Source organism: Arachis stenosperma, chromosome 10 (assembly GCF_014773155.1).
Source record: "Arachis stenosperma cultivar V10309 chromosome 10, arast.V10309.gnm1.PFL2, whole genome shotgun sequence".
NCBI classification, from domain to species: domain Eukaryota; kingdom Viridiplantae; phylum Streptophyta; class Magnoliopsida; order Fabales; family Fabaceae; genus Arachis; species Arachis stenosperma.
The window spans coordinates 57,239,610-57,245,896 of NC_080386.1; the positions used below are offsets into that span (position 1 = coordinate 57,239,610).

General features: G+C 35.3%; 1 non-coding gene across 1 annotated transcript; it reads right to left on the reverse strand.

The window, feature by feature from the left end:
* Positions 1-2,896: 2,896 nt before the first annotated feature.
* Positions 2,897-3,000, reverse strand: LOC130959220 (small nucleolar RNA R71). The gene has a single exon (XR_009078314.1). It is a non-coding gene; the product is annotated as a small nucleolar RNA R71 (small nucleolar RNA).
* Between the last annotated feature and the right edge of the window lie 3,287 nt (positions 3,001-6,287).

A 6,287-nucleotide genomic window follows, 5' to 3' on the forward strand; every position in this document is an offset into this window, starting at 1 on the left:
CGGCATTCATGAGAATCCGGAAAGTCTAAACCTTGTCTGTGGACTTCCGAGTAGGATTCCGGGATTGAATGACTGTGACGAGCTTCAAACTCGTGATTGTTGGGCGTGATGACAAATGCAAAAGAATCAAGGGATTCTATTCCAACATGATCGAGAACTGACAGATGATTAGCCGTGCCGTGACAGAGCATTTAGAACTTTTTCACTGAGAGGATGGGATGTAGCCATTGACAACGGTGATGCCCTACATACAGCTTTCCATGAAAAGGAATAAGAAGGATTGAAGGAAGATAGTAGGAAAGTAGAGATCCAACAAGGACAAGCACCTCCACACACTTATTTGAAATTCCCACCATTGAATTACTTGAATAACTCTATCTTTATTTTCTGTTTTATTTATTATTCAAAAACTCCATAACATTTACTATCCGCCTAACTGAGATTTACAAGATGACTATAGCTTGCTTCATACTAACAATCTCTGTGGGATCGACCCTTACTTACGTAAGGTATTACTTGGACGACCCAGTGCACTTGCTGGTTAGTTGTGCGGAGTTGTGACTAAGTGTGATTCACGTTTGAGAGCGCTACCAACTTTTTGGCGCCATTGTTAATGATCACAATTTCGTGCACCAAGTTTTTGGCACCGTTGCCGGGGATTGTTCGAGTTTGGACAACTGACGGTTCATCTTGTTGCTCAGATTAGGTAATTTTCTTTTTTTTTATTTTATTTTCTTTTCAAAAAGTTTTCAAAAATATTTTTTCAAAGATTTTCTCCCTTTATTTTTGAAAAATCCTTTAGTGTTTTTAAGAATGAATTCTAGAGTTTCAAAATGGTATGCTGAAGCTTGGCTGGCCATCAAGCTTTAGACTAACCTGGTATGATTCCTGGGATTTTGATTGACGACTTTGAATTCATTACTTCCTTTGTCCTATATATTTTTCGAAAAATATAAAGTAAAATCCAAAAAAATAATAAAATTATAAAAATAAAAAATATTTTTGTGTTTCTTGTTTGAGTCTTGTGTCATGTTTTAACTTTGGTGTCAATTTCATATTCATTTTGTTCTTGCAATTTTCGAAAATTCATGCATTCATAGTGTTCTTCATGATCTTCAAGTTGTTCTTGGTAAGTCTTCTTGTTTTGATCTTGATGATTTCTTGTTTTGTGTTCTTTGTTGTTTTTCATATGCATTTTTGCATTCATAGTGTCTAAGCATTGCAAATTTTTAAGTTTGGTGTCTTACATGTTTTCTTTGCATAAAAATTTTTTTTCAAAAATATGTTCTTGATGTTTATCATGATCTTCAAAGTGTTCTTGGTGTTCATCTTGACATTCATAGTGTTCTTGCATGCATCATGTGTTTTGATTCATAATTTTCATGTTGTGAGTAATTTTTTTTATGTTTTTCTCTCTCATAATTAAAAATTCAAAAATAAAAAAATATCTTTTCCTTTTTTCTCTCAAAATTTCGAAAATTTGTGTTGACTTAGTCAAAAAAATTTTAAATTAGTTGTTTCTTGTAAGTCAAGTCAAATTTTCAAATTTTAAAAATCTTATCTTTTTAAAACTTTTTCAAAATTCAAATCTTTTTTTTTAATTTTTCTTTCATGATTTTCAAAAATTTCAAAAATTATTTTTCAAAATCTTTTTCTTAATTTTATTTCAAAATTTTCGAAACTTAACTAACAAGTAATGTGATTGGTTCAAAAATTTGAAGTTTGTTACTTTCTTGTTAAGAAAGGTTCAATCTTTAAATTCTAGAATCATATCATTTAGTTTCTTGTTAGTTAAGTAATTAATTTTAATTTTAAAAATTAAATCTTTTCTAACCATATCTTTTTAATCATAAAATTTTATCTTTTTTCAAAAATTTGATTTTAAAATATCTTTTCTAACTTCTTATCTTCTTATCTTTTCAAATTTGATTTTCAAATCTTTTTCAACTAACTATTTAACTTTTTGTTTGTTTCTTATCCTTTTCAAAACCACCTAACAACTTTTCTCTCTCTAATTTTCGAAAATACCTCCCTCTTTTTCAAAAATTCTTTTTTTAATTAATTAATTATTTTAAATTTTAATTTTAATTTTATTTTTTATCTTAATTTTCGAAAATCATTAACTCCTTTTCAAAATTATTTTCGAAATTCTTTCCCTCTCCTCTTCTTCTATTTATTTATTTATTTACTAACACTTCTCTTCACCTCTCTTCATCTCAAATCACTACCCCTATCCTCACCCTTCTGTTTGGATTCTCCTTTCTTTATTGCCTTTCTTCTTCTACTAACAATAAGGAACCTCTTTACTGTGACATAGAGGATTCCTCTTATCTTCTTTTCTTGTTCTCTTCTCTTTCATATGAGCAGGAACAAGGAAAAAGGCATTCTTGTTGAAGCTGACCCTGAACCTGAAAGGACTCTGAAGTGGAAACTAAGAGAAGCTAAATTACAACAATCCAAAGACAACCTTACTGAAATTTTCGAACAAGAGAAGGAGATGGCAGCCGAACCTAACAACAATAATGCAAGGAGGATGCTTGGTGATTATACTACACCTACTTCCAAGTTTGATGGAAGAAGCATCTCAATCCATACCATTGGGTCAAACAATTTTGAGCTGAAACCTCAACTAGTTGCTCTAATGCAACAAAACTGCAAGTTTCATGGACTTCCGTCAGAAGATCCATATCAGTTTTTAACTGAGTTCTTGCAGATCTGTGAGACTGTAAAGACGAATGGAGTAGATCCTGAAGTCTACAGGCTCATGCTTTTCCCTTTTGCTGTAAGAGACAAAGCTAGAGCATGGTTGGACTCTCAACCTAAAGATAGCCTGGACTCCTGGGATAAGCTGGTCACGGCCTTCTTGGCTAAGTTCTTTCCTCTTCAAAAGCTGCGCAAGCTTAGAGTGGATGTTCAGACCTTCAAACAAAAAGATGATGAATCCCTCTATGAAGCTTGGGAAAGATACAAACAGATGACCAAAAGATGTCCTTCTGACATGTTTTCAGAATGGACCAAGATAGATATATTCTATTATGGTCTATCTGAGTTCTCTAAGATGTCACTGGACCATTCTGCAGGTGGATCCATTCACCTAAAGAAAATGCCTGCAGAGGCTCAAGAACTTATTGACATGGTTGCAAATAACCAGTTCATGTACACTTTTGAGAGGAATTCCGTGAATAATGGGATGCCTCAAAGGAAGGGAGTTCTTGAAATTGATGCTCTGAATGCCATATTGGCTCAGAACAAAATGTTTTATGGATGGCAAAATGCATCCAACAGTACTAAAGAGGCATCTTCTGAAGAAGAAGCTTATGATCTTGAGAACCCTGCAATTGCAGAGGTAAATTACATGGGTGAACCTTATGGAAACACTTATAATTCATCATGGAGAAATCATCCAAATTTCTCATTGAAGGATCAACAAAATCCTCAACAAGGTTTTAATGACGGTGGAAGAAATAGGCTTAGTAATATCAAGCCTTATCCATCATCTTCTCAGCAACAGACAGAGAATTATGAACAGAGTACCTCTAACTTCGCAACTTTAGTCTCTGATCTGTCTAAGGCCACTTTAAGTCATGAGTGAGACAAGGTCCTCCATCAGAAATTTGGAGGCACAAGTGGGCCAGCTGAGTAAGAAAGTAACTAAAACTCCTCCTAGTACTCTCCCAAGCAATACTGAAGAGAATCCAAAAAGAGAGTGCAAGGCCATTGACATAATCAAAATGGCCGAACCTAGGGAGGAACAAGAGGACGTGAATCCCAATGAGGAAGACCTCATGGGACGTCTCTCAAGTAAGAAGGAGTTCCCTATTAAGGACCCAAAGGAATCTGAGGCTCATATAGAGACCATAGAGATTCCACTAAATCTCCTTCTGCCATTCATGAGCTCTGAAGACTATTCTTCCTCTGATGAGGATGAAGATGTTACTGGAGAGCAAGTTGCTCAATATCTAGGAGCTATTATGAAGCTGAATGCCAAGTTGTTTGGTAATGAGACTTGGGACGGTGAACCTCCCTTTCTCATTGGTGAACTAGATACATGGGTTCAGCAAACTTTACCTCAAAAGAAACAAGATCCTGATAAATTCTTAATACCCTGTACCATAGGCACCATGACCTTTGAAAAGGCTCTGTGTGACCTAGGGTCAGGCATAAATCTAATGCCACTCTCTGTAATGGAGAAGCTGGGGATCATTAAGGTACAACCTGCCATATTCTCATTACAATTGGCAGACAAGTCAGTAAGACAAGCTTATGGATTAGTAGAGGACGTGTTAGTAAAGGTTGAAGACCTTTACATCCCTGCTGATTTCATAATCTTAGACACTAGGAAGGAGAAGGATGAATGCATCATCCTTGGAAGACCTTTCCTAGCCACAACAGGAGCTGTGATAGATGTTAATAGAGGAGAATTAGTCCTTCAATTGAATGGGGACTACCTTGTGTTTAAGGCTCAAGGGTCTTCTTCTTTAACAATGGAGAGGAAGCATGAAAAGCTTCTCTCAATACAGAGTCAAACAAAGCCCCCACAATCAAACTCTAAGTTTGGTGTTGAGAGGCCGCAGTGACGTTAGGATTTTTGTTAGTAAAGAATTTAATAAAAATAGTCGCGTTGTAGATATAGATTCTAAACCAACAGAAATCCCTTCGTACAAACATTTTGGTTGTCACAGGTAACAAACCCCTTTTAAAATTGATAACCGAGTATTTAAACCTCGAGTCGTCTTCTCAAGGAATTGCAGGGAGGTATGTTCTTATTATTGGTTATGAGTTTGTAAATTGGGGTTTTGGAAGTAAGGTGGGAATATGTTATATGATAAGTAAAATAAAATAAAATAATACTAATAATATCTCTTGGCAAGGTATGAAGAACTGGAAGTGCTATCCTTATCAATTGTGATGAGAATTGGATTTTAATCCCACTTTGTTAACCTCTAACTATGAAGGTAAGTTAAGTGGATGAATTAATTCCAATTTTCAATCAATAATGAGTTTGATAAATCAAGAGTTACCAATTATTTAACCAAGGCCAAAAGGGGAAAAACTAAATCTACTAGAATAACAATATCCTCAGATTGGGAATAATAAAAAGGAACAATCATAAACTGAAATGCTTCAAATATTATTAAATAAAATATTCAAATCTTAACATGGAAAAGTTCATAAGCCAATTAGGCAACATATCTAATACAAGCAAGCATTCAAATGTCTGAAAATAAGAAATAACAAAGAGTAAAAGAACATTGGACCTGGGATCGAGTGTTACTCCTAAAAGCTAAGAGAAATCCTAAATCCTAAGAAAGAGAGGAGAGAACCTCTCTCAAAACTGGATCTAAATCATTGAAAGTAACAAAAAATTTGGAGCCTCCCAATGGATGCATTCCTCCACTTCATAACCTCTGCTCTATGACTTTTGGACTTGGATTTGGGCCAAAAAGGCTTCAGAATCCGCTATGAGCATTTTCTGCAATTTCTGGTGCGTGGCCTCTGTCACGCGTCCGCGTGGGTCACGCGGTCGCGTCATTCGGAGTTCTCCTTGTCACGCGGTCGCGTCGGTCACGCGTTCGCGTCGTATGCGATTTGCTCAAGTCGCGCGGTTGCGTCAATCATACGGCCGCGTCGTTGCCTCTTCGCTTCTGGCACGCGATCGCGTCGTCCATGCGATCGTGTGGATGCCAGTTCCTTCAGAAACTCCATTTTGCACTTTCCTTCCATTTTTGTATGTTTCCTTTTCCATCCTTTAAGTCATTCCTGCCTTAGAAGATCTGAAACTACTCAACACACTAATCACGGCATCGAATGGAATTAAAGGTGATTAAAATAATTAATTTAAAAGCATAGGAAACATGTTTTTCACATACATCACATAATAAGGAAGGAGAAGTAAAACCATACAATTAATATGAATAAATGGGTGAAGGATTGAATAAATCACTCAGATTAAGCATAAAATATATCATAAAACATGGGTTTATCAACCTCCCCACACTTAAACAATAGCATGTCCTCATGCTAAATCCAAGATGAAGATTAAGGTTAGGTTAAAGTGGTGGAATGTTATGCAATGCAACCTATTCTAAATGCATCTACCTAAATGAGTCATGCAATTCCAATTTATCCACTCATATATAAAGCTTACATGTAGCCAAATTAATTCACATTCTCAAGGAGTCATATATATATATATATATATATAGCCAACCCTCAAATAATAAAGCATTTTAGCAAATGAGATGGGAAAGAAAAATATTGTACAAACTTGCAAAACAATTAGTAAT